The following is a 14232-nucleotide window of genomic DNA, read 5'->3' as shown; positions in this document are numbered from 1 at the left end:
ACTATCCTTCTCGCTAATCACTAGCTATAGTGTTTCAGGTAACTATCAAAATCTGTTACATGTTGATTTTGTGCAATGCAGTAATTGGCAAGTGAAAAATAACACCAAAATAGCAGTTGGAAATCAATATACCTGTCTAAATGAAAAACAAAGAAAAATACATAATATCATACTAGCCTACATAAGTGATAATGATTATTGGAATAGTTTCACATTCAATAATGATTGTATCCTATTTACCTAACAAGAGATGATGATATTGAAGAGATCTGGGGAAAGTTTCACAAAGCCTTTTTTCAATGACAAATGACAAATATCAGTGACAAGTCTGCTGATAACCAATCAGAAGCAAGGATTTCAGTAGCTTATAACAAAAACTATCATTTGTCACTGATGACAAGCTTTGTGAAACGGGCCCCTGATGTTTGCCAAAAGACAACAGTGATTAGATTCTTTATATCCATGGCATGAATGCCTGTTCTCTAATATAAACTTTTAATCATGGAAACAGATGAAAATGGAAACCACTACGATTATTTTGTCCGGTCCAAAACATTCCAAGCCTACAGTGTAACTGACTTTAATAATACAAGTGATTTTTTTTATTAAAAAAAAAATACATTACCGGTACTATGAAAAATTTATAGACGAACAAGTGTTGACAATAGCCGGTGTCACACAAAGACCAAAATCCGGATTTTAGTTATCTTCTTAATTGCTGCCTGTCATCAATTATCCCATTAAAAATCCTCTAACGAAATAAGAAAATTCTCCCTTGAAAGGATTTTTCAGGGGATTTTTTAAGGGATTTTTCTGTGTGACACTGCCTATTATGTATTTTTAATGTTATTGAATATTGTCAATTTATCATTAGGTATGTCGTCATCAGCTCGAGATTGCCAAATAGCCCACTATTTCTGATTTGGGAAATGAGCCTGAAGTTACAAATCGCGTCTTCATCAGCTTGAGATGTTTTGCTCAGCGTTAGCGCATAGTGTGAGTCTTTGGGCTGGTGAAGACCCACCGGACAAATAGTAAGATATTTTGAAAACTAGCCCAAGACTATTAAAGACTATATTACAGTTTACATATTGAAAACAAGAAATGTAATATACATATTAATTCACTCATCAGGCGGTGTTACACAGAGGCCAAAAATCCAGATTTTAGTTATCCTCTTAATTGCTGCCTGTCATCAATTATCCCATTAAAAATCCTCTAACGAAGCGAAAAAATTCTCCATTGAAATGATTTTTCAAGGGATTTTTTGAGGGATTTTTTGAGGGATTTTTCTGTGTGACACCGCCTATCCATTCTTTCAGGAAGCATTAATGTATATGAACACTCTAACAAGATTCAGGCTGGCCATTCAGTGTCACGCAAAATGAAATTTCATTATTCGCTATGGTATAATAGCTGCCTATGAATATGATAATGCATGATATAAACCGCAGATTACAGGACATAAAAGAGGAAGTCCACTCTGATGTAAGTTGCTTTTAATAGAAGCAGAAGAAAATGAGAGGGACAAGTCGATGCAAGTTTTAACAAAATCTGATTCAAAATACAAACTTATGAATTTTGTAGTCGCAATTAATCAAGCACAAATGGGCAACTTTGTGACAAATCTTGAAAGGTCCCTCCAATTTGCTCTCTACTTAAAATAAAATCAGAAATCTCAATTTTGCCTAGAGAAATTTTAAATCAATATACATCCTAAATTTAATCATTGCAAATATGTTTTTATACAATCCCTATGAGAAACAAAATCTATTCCGTCATTAATAACTAAGAAAATTAAAGTTTAGAAATAGTCTGTACAGTGCATGTGGTATAGGACCTCAACAGATACATGTGTTTGTATGTCATATCTTTCTGTTTTTTAATCTGATATTGCTCCAAATCTCACTGATTTGTTTCTCTCCTTTGTTCTGCTTGTATTAATACTGGCGAACTATCGAGGCGGACTTCCCTGTTAACACAAGTTTTCAGAAATTGATACAAAATACTTTCTTTTTAATAATTGAATGAAAGAAAATGCATTATAAAACCTGCTCTAAAAGTTAAAAAATAATCTGGACATGAAATCTGAAACCAGTACAGAAAGTTAAAAAATATATACCAGCAAGGTAGTTATTAGCAAATAAAGTTTCATAGCAAAGAGGCAATATTGCTAAGAAATTGATGGTAATAATAATGTAAAGAAAAGAGCTGAAAAGAGAAAGTTTACAAAGGACTTGTCTCGCAATATATTTCTTCATGCATCTTAATATTTCATGGATCATTATGACATGTAGTAAGAATGCTTTTCCATCCATTGCTGAGAAACTAGGGCATAAAATGAGAGATGATGAAGAGAGAGAGAGAGCTTCTTCAAAAGGTTGGAAGCAGAGAAAACAGCGGACATACATAGAGATCGTAAACTAGGTTACCTTTATTCATTTCCCCCATATACTTTTTCTATGGCAATTATTTATGTTGTTTGGCGTATAGCTAAAGCAGCAGGTGGAAATACAGAGATTCGTCATGACAATATAGAGCGAGATGGAGAGGCTGAATGGGAGAGAGAGAGATGATGAGAGTATTGCCCATTGTTCCGTGATGAGGATGAGAGAGGAGAGAAGATGGGTCATTTCAGAAAAGAGGCGAGCGGATCGAGAAAAGAAGAATAAGCAAGATTGTTTGCCGCGGAGCGAGGATGCTTTACAATTGACTGGACCCCATCTCTTCCTGTTTATCTAAGACTGGATGAGAGAGCAGGAGAGGGAGTAGGAGAGGGAGATGCGGGAGAGATGCAGGAGAGAGACGGGAGAGAGAGATGCGCGGGAGACTGGACGATAGGTTGGAAGCAGTGACAAGCCAAGCGTCTAATTCACGGATTCTTTCTCGCAGAGAAACAAAAAGAGTGTAATTTGTGCTAAGGCGCTTTGCGGTGCGCATTATGACGTGAAATGTCATTGCCGCACCAGACGAGGGCGGTTTCCTTTTTGAGGCTTGGCTCGCGGAATAATCGATGGGTTTATTCGATGCTCATCTTTTTCCTCCTTCCTTTCACTTGAATAGGAAGGCAAATGTAGAATCAAATGTGAGCATTTTCACGCTTTGCACATTAGATGATAAGATAACACCTTTAAGCCAAAACCTTCTTCACCTTCAACTCTTTGAGTTCTGAAGGTTCAAATAAAATAATGATCATTTCCACCATACTACAAGGTCTAGTACATGGGTAAACAGTATTCAAGGCTTCAGTGACAATCGCTTGCATTTGCAAGGCCGATTGACAAATCTTTAGAAAGTGAAAACAATTTCAACTCTCAACTGTAGAAACATACAGATGTCTTTCTCAGTGAAGATGCCCCTTTCATGTATCATCGATCCAACGCCCAAGTATTTCAATGTTCGTTAGCAAAATATCTTACAAACATGAACGCCAGATTGTGAAACGAGCAATGGTTTTTCTTTCAAAAACATTTTTGTGTTACTCCTTGGAAAGTAAATGTTAATAAAGTTGACAGCCAAAATGGTGTTTAACTTTTATTATTATTATTATTTATATCAAGTATTTAGCGTCACCTGCGAGGGAAAAGTGAACTGAATCACTGTAACTCCTCGGTTTTCTCCTCCCTTTATAAGTGATTAGGGGAGTGCAGGTGGACCACTACACCAGGGTTTCTCCCTACACTTAAAACGAATAGAGCAGTGGATTCTTAACCTGCAAAGGTGGGGACTCTCCTCTACACGGGGTCTCTATTTAACATCCTATCCAAGGGACAGGATGTAACATAGCCTGCATCTATGAAGCATGAGAGGGGCACATTAACACACAATGCAGGCGTCAGTCATCTGCCTGGGTAGGATTTGAACCCACAATCTTTGGTTCGACAGACAGACGCTTTACCAACTGAGCAAACTCTCCTCTTCTTTTTCTTCTCCTTCTTCTTCTTCTTCTTCTTCTTCTTCTTCTTCTTCTTCTTCTTTCTCCTCCTCCTCCTCTTTCTCCTCTTTCTATTTCATCTTCATCATCATCATCATCATCATCATCATCATCATCATCATATCTGTTTGCTCTTTGCTACTATGCATAACTCTGTCTTGGATTTGTCTTCTGTTTATCTACACAATCACCAACAATTTGATACCATCATCTCTTCCTCATGTCTTCAGCATCTCCATCACATTCTACAGATTGCATCCCCCTGACATGCAGTATGTCTTCATCTTCCCCTCCATCTTCCTGCAGCTGATGTTGAATCGGAGCTACAATCATGATTGGTAAATTGCTTAATGGCCTTCACTTTCATGGGCTGACAATGGGGCATTCAAGCTATCATACAATACACTCATTCATCTCACCCCGCCCGACGTCGGCCAAAGAAACTGTGTTGGACTTAGAAGAGCTTTCTCTCGCTACCATGGCGATCACTTCACCACCAGTGAAAAAAGACGAACCCTGTGTTCACACAATCCAAATGCATTGTATAGCTGTACCATTAGTAATTACCGTTTCCCTCGTCTGAATAACAATCTTGTATAGAAATAGAGCATCATATAGTGAAATGCATGTTTGGGCATTGTTTCAAATAAAAACTCAATAAAGAATCTTAGTCCTGTCAGAGTCTAAATGAAATACATTGGGTATCATACACAAATTATATACCTCGGCAGCGGGCTTATAGTGAGCTGATGATTGACTAGCTTTCATGTCAACTGTCTTCTTTAAAACTACTTATTCTATACAATGTTCTGTATCTAGGCTGTGTACACTCCTGTCATTCAACAACGATTCTTCATACGTTTCTCGATACAAGTTTTCTGTTGTCTAAACAGGCTTAAAAGAGAAGGAAATTGAGGAAAAACAGAAAGCATCAAACAAACTGATGGACAAACAATTCATTCTGACACGTTTTTGAGAAAAAATTTGAGAACAAAAAAAGTAATGGTATTGCTTGGTAATGGTAGAATTAAGAAATGGTAGGATACTATCCAGGCTGATTTGTTTATTCATTCAACTGAATTGGTTTAGCCAAGTCTAGAGCCTACATCTAAAGACTATTTACTGCTCAAACAAACTGACCGACAAACAAAATTCATTCCGACATGTTTTTAAGACAAAATTTGAGGAAAAAAAGTAATGGTATTACTGGGTAATGGTAGAATTAAGAAATGGTAGAATACTATCCAGGCTGATTTGTGTTTCGTTCAACTCAAAAGAAATTGGTTTGACCAAGTCTAGAGTCTACATCTAAAGACTATTGACTGCTTCTAGAGTCTACATCTAAAGACTATTGACTGCTTCTTATGCTCTATTTGATGGAGGCAATGAGAATGGTAGTCTCCATACTCTACCCTCATTCAGAATGAGTTTCATTGTGAGGAGCATTCTACGATATCTGCATTGAAGCTGGTCTTTTGAGAGATGAAAAGCTATGCCATATATGGAGCTAGTGTTTGGCTACAATAGGGTACTGTCGTCATGTAAAGCCTCCTGGGAGAAGGCTCCCTCACCTAGCATCTATCTGCCGCTGTCGCCTCAAGATCGATTCTATAATGCACAGGATTTCACAAAAGCCTGGAAGAAAGTTTAGAATTTACCCTAGCAAGGATGACACATGGAGAATAAATGAAGAGAAGGGAATTTAAACTATTTTAAAGCTTGAAGTTTTCATCTCTGATTCTCCGCCATATCCAGGATACCATATTTGTTAATATACAGTTTTTGGGAAGAACAAAAAAGGGTTTATCTATTAATGAAAGCAGGAAGGATAAATGTCATGCTTTGTAATAGGATCTGATAATCTTCTGATTTTCGTCAAATTGTATGGTTTTTTTTCTCGTCAAGTTCTATTTCATACTTTTCTGATCCCCCATATCCTTGATTTCTCATCTGGCATATCTTCATCTTTACTCTCTGCTTCTCTTCTCTTCTTTCCTCTAAAATGCTTTTCACATACACTGCTCTTTTTTATGTTCATTTATATTTAACCCCCCCCCCCCCCCTCTTTCTCTCTCTCTCTCTCTCTCTCTCCCTCTCCCTCTCTCTCTCTTCATTTTTTTAATGAAATGCTAAAAGCTGATTATCACAAGAAATCATTACCACTTTGCAATTTTCATTTTTTTTTCTGTTATCATTTCTACTATATCTATCATTATCTCTACACCACTTTCAATCTCTAACTCTATGTGTGGGTACTCAATTATAGTATGTTTAATGCTTTTCTCGTTTGTATGTCAAAAATTTCTTTGATAACACCCTCCCCTCCCCGAATAATATATCAGATTCTATATCATAATCACCACTCTTTTTCTATTCCCCTCTCTTTCTCTTTCTCTTTCTCTGCACCTCCAAGGCTCAACCCACCTCTACCTACATTGTATCTCTTTCTCCCCCTCTCCCCACCTTTCCTTTTCTCTCTTTCTCTCTCTCTCACTCTCTCTCTCTCACACACACACACACTCTCTCTCTCTCTCTCTCTCCCCCCTCTCCCCACCTTTCTTTTTCTCTCTTTCTCTCTCTCTCACTCTCTCTCTCTCCCCACCTTTCTTTTTTTCTCTCTCTCTCTCTCTCACTCTCTCTCTCTCACACACACACACACTCTCTCTCTCTCTCTCTCTCTCTCTCTCTCTCTCCCTCTCCCCACCTTTCCTTTTATTTTTCTCTTTCTCTCTCTCTCTCTATTATTCTCATGGACTACTTTGGTTGTCATAGAAGAAGACGAGTCAAAAGAAAGGCCAAAAATGAACAAATCAAAGGCTCTCCCCACCTCTACCAACAGTATCTTTCTCTCCCCCTCTCCCCCACCTTTCTCTTTCTCTCTCTTTCTCTTTCTCTCTCTTTCTCTTTCTCTCACTCTCTCCCCACCTTTCTTTTCTCTCTCTCTCTCTCTCCCTCTCTCTACCTTTCTTTTTTTTTCTCTTTCTCTTTCTCTCTCCCTCTCTCTCTCTCTCTCTCTCTATTATTCTGACGCACTACTTTGGTCATCATAGAAAAAGAAGAGAGTCGACAGAGAGAAAGGCCAAAAATGAATAAATCAAAGCGTGTAGGTATAGAGAGGTCTGTTTGGTGGGCGTCGTGAATAGAGGGAGCTGAATGGGGAGCGGAAGACCGGGCACCCTGGCTGGCAGTGGCTGGCTGGCTTGCATGAGGAGCGAGATTAGAGCGGGTCAGAGAATAATAGGGGCAGATGGTTCCTAGCTGCAGCACCGAGAGGGGTATTGTTTGCACAACAAAAGCCCCAGATCCGGAGGAAACAAAAGCGATCTGGGCACTGCGTGAGGGACAGGAAGAGAGAATGATGGAGAAGGCAACAACCAACTCACTTTGCACAGATTTTTTTCTCTCTCCATTTCCTTTGATTTCTTTTTCTTTTTCTGTCTTCTTTTGTGCGACGACACAATGCGATCTGGCTGTATTATCCTACTGGGTATTGGGTGTAATGACGTTTGAAAGCTGGAGATGGAAAGAGGAAAATGGAGTGGTGAAGATAGAAAACAACAATCAAGAACAGGCCATGTACGTACATGTATAGCTAGCTGGCTATGGCAATGAACAGGCATTGGTGGTCATTGTATTGGAAGGTTAGGTAACGATATAACTGTAGTTGAGATGAGATAATCAACCTCGCATATTTAAGATGACATAAAGAGAGATAATACTTACCCGTCCTGTTTTGACATTGATTGGATGGAATTAGCATGCTTTATTATTGATCTACATGTACATGTAACAGGGTTTGCTTTTCAAAGGACAATTAAAAAGAGTTTCCAGCCGCTTTAAAAGATGTGTTCCATGACTGGAGCAAATTGTTATTATCCTCGTCCTTGGCACTTTCCAATACCAATGTTTTGAACAGCGTTGTGCTTCATGCAATCAGAACAGAAAAGCATTAATGATAAAGTTGAGTGCTGGTCATGCGATTGCATCGTGAGAGAAACGTTGTGGAATTGATCAGAAAGGTTGATCATCTAGCATATTAAAGTATTAGTGTGTACTGCAATCAGTTTTTCATTATCTCACAAAAAAATTATTTTGTGTAATGCCCTCTGCAACAAAACTCAACTATCCCTTTAAACCTCAGATTAGTCTAATTTGATCTATTGTGCATTTAGTCTAATAACCAGATAGTCAAATTCCCAGTTTGTCTAATACCCATTTCATCTACTATCCATGAGGTGAAATAATCATTTCATGGTTAATATTATTTATGATTAAATGAATATTATGTTGGGTCGGGGCAATCAACTGGCATTGCCCCCCTCCATAACTCGGAATTATATTAATATAATAAGAAAATCAAGACGATTTGGTTACCTTTTGATCCGAATTCTTCGTCTATTTTACTCAATTCGAGCAACATCTTGAAATTAGCATATCAATCATCATCTCATTTGCATATTCGTAACAATTAGTAGCCAAAATGGGGCACTGGGCAAACTGGGAATTGGCTTGATTGGTAATTAGACTCAATGGGCAATAAAACAAATGAGTTATAATAAACCAAACAGGTAGTATACTTATTGGAGATTAGACCAAATGAATATTAGCCTAAATGGTCATGAGACCAAATGATAAGTAGACAAAATGATTATTAGACCAAGTGGATAGTAGATAGGCTCGGGGTAGACCATATGGGAATAGACTAATTGGGTAGTATACAAACTTGTTGTACTGGTAGACCAAACTGCAATAAACCTATATAACTGACTGTTGGTGTCTCATGTCAAGTGTACACCCTTGGTCTAAAGAGTTTGACATCACAATCACTAGGACTTCATCAGACAATGGTTTCATTGTTTGAGTCCAATTCACTCTGCCCATACTGAGAGGCCTGGGGAAACGCTGCCTTCCAACTTCTCTCTCCAATTATGACATTTCTAAGAAATAATAGCTCCTTTAAAGGTAAAGACCAGTTTTGGAAATGCCCTCTCTCAAAAAATGAAATGGAAGCTCTCATTACCAATCATGTGAAAGAATATGTTTTGACTAATACGTAATGATACAAATTTTGCTGAGAAACATTATTATATCTATTTGGACCTGATAGATATCGCGCACATGTCGCGTAGTCCCATATTACAACAGTGATTGTAACTTTACCAAGACTGGACCAAATTTCTTATCATTTTGATGATTCCAGAACCTTGCAGTACACGCCAATACTTATATGCTAGATGATCAACCTTTTCTGATCGATTCCACAACGTTTCTTTCACAATGCAATTGCATGACCAGAACTGATCTTTATCTTTAACACTTACAGCTACAGGCACCCTGGGCCACTCGGATGCCCTAAATTAAATACTAGACACCCCCCCCCCCCCCCCCGCCCCCCAACCCCAAATTGCATAATGTTCACATGAAACCCATGTATACAGACTCTCAAAATGTTGCAGTGTGAAATCTGTAGATCCCTGCCAATTAATATTTAATTTCAAAACATGCTCATGGTTGTTTTTCTATACAAATTTGAAGATACAATAATACATGATTAAACCCATACACTGTTTATGGCATGATGGCCTCATGATAGCCATGTCCCATTATCATAAATGGCCCTCCAATGCATATGGATTTGACTACTACATGGCAGATCTACATGTTCATGTATGTACTTGAGGTTGTATGTAAACAAAATAGAAAAGGGACCAATTTTATATGTCTAGTCCATAGAATATCATTTCATTCAGAACCTTCCTCCCCCCCCCCCCTCCCCCCATCATGACCTCATGGCTACCCCCTGTCGACTATAGTAGCAGGTGCTTAGCCCTACTTTATGCACCTTCATACCACGCAGTCTAAGAAAATGAGGTACACTTCAAATAAATGGTGTCTCGTTCACAACATGGACCATGCTCGGTCATGATTTGTCCTGCTTCTTCCTTCTTATCTGTTTTACTTCTCCTTGTTCGTTTCATCGTTGTTTGTTGTTTCATAATATTGTCTTGTGTTTTCATCTTCGTAGGCAAATTCTGAAATAATTATATTTTTTTTCTGGGGGATCCACAAACTACAAGCACTGCTTTTTAGTGGATCCCCCATTTCCTCAAAAATTAAGAATTTCTTGTAATAATTTTATTATGTGCAAAGTGTATTTGTAATATCTTTGTTTACCTTTCTGTTGGAAATGAAATAAATATGAATATGAATATGAATCATGATACAGCCGTAGTAGGTCCATGGTCAAACGCTTGTAACTCAAATCGGAGCACGAGTGAGCATGGCGTTTCATTTGTATTAGGCATAATTTGTATGGTTGCAAAACAAAACAAAACAAGAGCGACATGAGAGAGAGAGAGCACCATATTGGCAGCCATGCTAAAGCCGGGTAATAATTGCGGAGCGCCAGGAGTGTCAAGTTCGAGAGACATTCCAAGAACCCGCTATCATCATAACAACATGATTGTTTAGGCCTACTTCTCACATTCCAAAAAGAACATGGGTCAACTTTGATGCATCTTTACCAAATAAACAGTGAAAAAAATACACGAGGGCTCGGGGCAAATAAGCCCTCAAAATGCCTAAAAGAGCCCCCCCCCTCCCCCCGAAAGTCATTAAAGAGCCCCCAAAATTTCCATAGAGTTCAATGCAAAACAAATTAAAAAAGTGTTATTTACATGCAAGCAAGCTTGAAAAGTAGCCCCAATTTTTTAAAAGTAGTTCTTTACCTGCAAATAAAGTGCCATAAACTATTTCATAGGTAGAATTCATGAAGCACAAATCAAGTATTGCTATGTCAGGCAAGCTTATTCAATGCTTCCATGTCAACTACAGCAACCATAGTGGATGAGGTCAAGCAATAATTTAGGCCTACAAAATTATTTCTAGCAAGCAAGATCACCTCAATTTTGCAGTTACTTTAAAGCCCATCCGTATTAGTTCATAGGAGGGATTAGACCACCCTACAAGGTCACTAGACAGGTGGTTATCTCATCAACTCAGCTCTCAATTAACAAGAAATAGAGGATCATGGGGGACCAACAGGCACCGATTGGGGAAGTTTTCTATATAGAGGGAGCAAGTAGCTACAAGTAGGACAGTGGGGCTTTAAACAAATGTATCTGCTTGCTCATACCTTATGTATTGCCCCCCCCCCCCCAAAAAAAAAGAAAGAAAGAAGGAAAGGTCTTGTTCATAGAGGACACTTTCTTCTCGGACAATTTCAAAGAAGATGCACAAACAATACCTAGAGATATTTCTTGGCAAAGCAGAGACTCCGCAAGAACCACACACAACATGTATCTAGAAAGGAAAACAAAATACGACAAAATATTATCTTTGTTTTGTTTTCAGTGGGATATGGTGCTCCAGATGAAGTCATCAATTTTACTTGCCGAATAAAGAGGTTATCAATTTTGATAGTATGCTTGCATAAAATTCCAATTTTAGAATTGAGGGTACTACTATCTGACAAGGCTGGGCCCTGTATCATAAAACTTGTTATCACTAACAATTTACAATAACTGTAATATAAGCTACTAAAATCGTGGCAATGGATTGGCTAAGGGCAAATTTGGCATAGCTATTTAGCATTTGTTATTGATAACCAGTTTTATGAAACAAGGACAAGGTCGTCATAACTGGAAAATGAATTTAAGACTGTATGTTTTTGTCCAAAAATTAACATTTACTCTGTGAAGAAAAAAAATTTGTACTCATCAATGTCTTGTCGAGTGTACCATTGCCAAAACAAAACTTTCTCGTCTCTTCTACGATAAGGATATGAACAGTTTGGGTAAAGGTCAAAGAGGTAGAAAAATAAAAGATTTCCAGAATTTTCTGTTTATGTTGGTACCCCCACAAGGCAGTTTATCTAATCAGGGGGTGTTTCACAAAGATCCCAAGTCGAACTTATCTCTAAGTTGGACTTAAAATATGGAAAGCCATTAGCTTCCTTGAAAATATTTTGTAAAAGTTATTTTAAAAGGCATAAAATGTTAATTCAAATCATTCATATTTTCTATTATCATGGGAGATTTCATGTTCTTGAAGTGGAATTTATGAAAAGTCTAAAATACTTAAATTTTTGCTTTTGAATATATTTCATTATTATTTCATTATAAGGCTACAAATGGTTCTCCATAATATTTAAGTCCAACTTAAGTTAAGTTCGACTTAGAATCTTTGTGAAACACCCCCCAGGTCTCAACTTGGATTTACTCTAAATAGCTGCTTTTACACTGCAACCAAAAATCATAGATTTTTCTTACATTCCGGTGTTTCGTGGGTAGCAAACAGAACAAACAATTGAAATCCAACGCTCAAACTCTGGAGGGTGGTTTTTCGTAAATGCTTGCCAAAATTTCTCTGATTTTTGCCACGTTAGTGCCCGCTCTTGAAACGTCAGTATCATTCTGTTTTTTGCTCATGTGACCCCCCTGTCTGTACAAATTGGCAAATTTTTATTTAAATTTTGTAATTCTCTTTCATATTGGTTTGTTTTCAAACTACTAATGAGTGGAAACTAAGAATAATTGTTGCTAATTTAAGGAGGGAAAACTGATTATTAAAAAAAAAAGGAAACTCATAAGAGCTATAGGTTTTATAATAACAATGACAACTGTCTGGTTCGTACACCCCTACTGCTATCAAACGATGATTCTTTAAAGGCCTACTGCACTACTTGTAGCTACTTGCGCCCTCTATATAACAAACAATGCCTAATCGGTGACCATTGGTCCCCCATGATCCTCTTTTTCTTATGTTAACTGAGAGCTGAGTTGATGAGATAACCACCTGTCCAGTGACCTTGCAGGGCGGTCTAATCCCTCCTGTAAACTACGGCAGATAGGCTTTAAACCTTTCTTTATACAAAGTTTTGTACAAATTCCCTCTTGTCTGGACATTTTAGACAAGTTTAAGTCAGTGGAGAGATCTGAAATATCAATGTAAAATCTTACAACATGTAGACACCCCAGACTGGATTCCATTATGACTACTGTATTATCTGATGCTGTTTTGTACATTTAGAAGCAAACTTGCAGAATATGGAATAAAGAGACCCACCCCTTGCATTTCTTTTCTCTTTCAACCAGTTTGTTTGGTTTTTTTCTTCAATGGAAGTAGCTTTTGTGAAACTACACAATGTAGGTCTACCCAGTCCAACTGACAATAGAGCCCTATTGTAAAGCTTTGATTGCGATGATGGCCCCACGTACCCCCCCCCCCCTTATTTGCAGCGTTCTTTCCCTCTCCTCATCCTCCTCTTCCTGCTCCTCCTTCTTTTCCTCCTCCTCCTCTTTCTTCTCACTCTTCTTTTCCTCCTTCTTTCCCCTCTCTCTCATATTTTGTTATCTTTGAGTTCATTTCCATGTTCTGAAAAATCCAATACTAACTCAGGTTCTGTTTTTCTCACTCTTTCTCTCACCACTAAATCTGTTTTCTAATATATTGTATTCAATTCTATAATAAAGAACCCCCCCCCCCCCCCCCTCACTCTCTTTCTCTTGTCCAATTCATTTTATTTCTTTTCATCAGAGTTTCATTCTCGACTAAAAAATCACCCACTCCATCCTTGGATGTTGTACAACAGTGTATATTTGTATGTGCAGGGTAGCAGTAAATAGCGTACAAAAGACTAAAAAGAGAGACACAGAATAGGCTTTCAATCTGGGCAATATTCTTTGCAAAAGCCACCATTCCTTCTCCTTCCCTCGAACAATTGGCCATTGTACTGCCAGAGACTAGTGAGAAAAAGACAGAAAAGCCCCCATACATACATATAGTCTAGGCCAGCGATGCTTTTCAATTCCATTCACGTTGGACTATTTACTGAATATTTCCTCATGACAAAGATGGAACCCCCTTTCGTTTTTGGTTTCTATTCTTTTCTTTGCCTCATGTTTGTAGCAAGGTCAAAAATAGTGAACGGAAGAAGAAAAAAAAGAGAAAAATTCTCTGCTTGGCAGAAACCCCTCAAACAGAACGCCTTCATCATAGAAATCTATAGAGTTCTGAACTACAGTGTAGCTATATTCTCACTGCCATTCTCACAAGCCCAGATTTGAACGACGTCCACATACATTGTACTTGTACATGTGTGTAAATATGCAGAAAATTTCAAAAAGGAAAAGAGATGTTTTTAAATCTCCTGACTTTAATGACTACAACTACAACAACAACAAATATCACAGATTTTTTTTGTTTGTATACATTTTATATGAAGTGAAGCCCAAAGTGACACAACAAAGCTTGTATCAAACTTCTCGAAAATGAATGTTTTCCCATAAACCTTAGGC

The 14232-nt window shown here is 37.9% G+C and overlaps 1 protein-coding gene across 3 annotated transcripts in view; it reads right to left on the bottom strand.

Moving 5' to 3' along the window:
* The window catches only part of soxd1 (transcription factor SoxD1), a 113439-nt gene that overhangs the window by 80893 nt on the left and 18314 nt on the right, over window positions 1-14232 (bottom strand). The window lies entirely within an intron of this gene.

The sequence above is a fragment of the Strongylocentrotus purpuratus genome, unplaced genomic scaffold (assembly GCF_000002235.5).
Source record: "Strongylocentrotus purpuratus isolate Spur 01 unplaced genomic scaffold, Spur_5.0 spur5_scaffold_18, whole genome shotgun sequence".
Taxonomy (NCBI): domain Eukaryota; kingdom Metazoa; phylum Echinodermata; class Echinoidea; order Camarodonta; family Strongylocentrotidae; genus Strongylocentrotus; species Strongylocentrotus purpuratus.
This window is presented reverse-complemented; position numbering and strand designations above follow the sequence as displayed.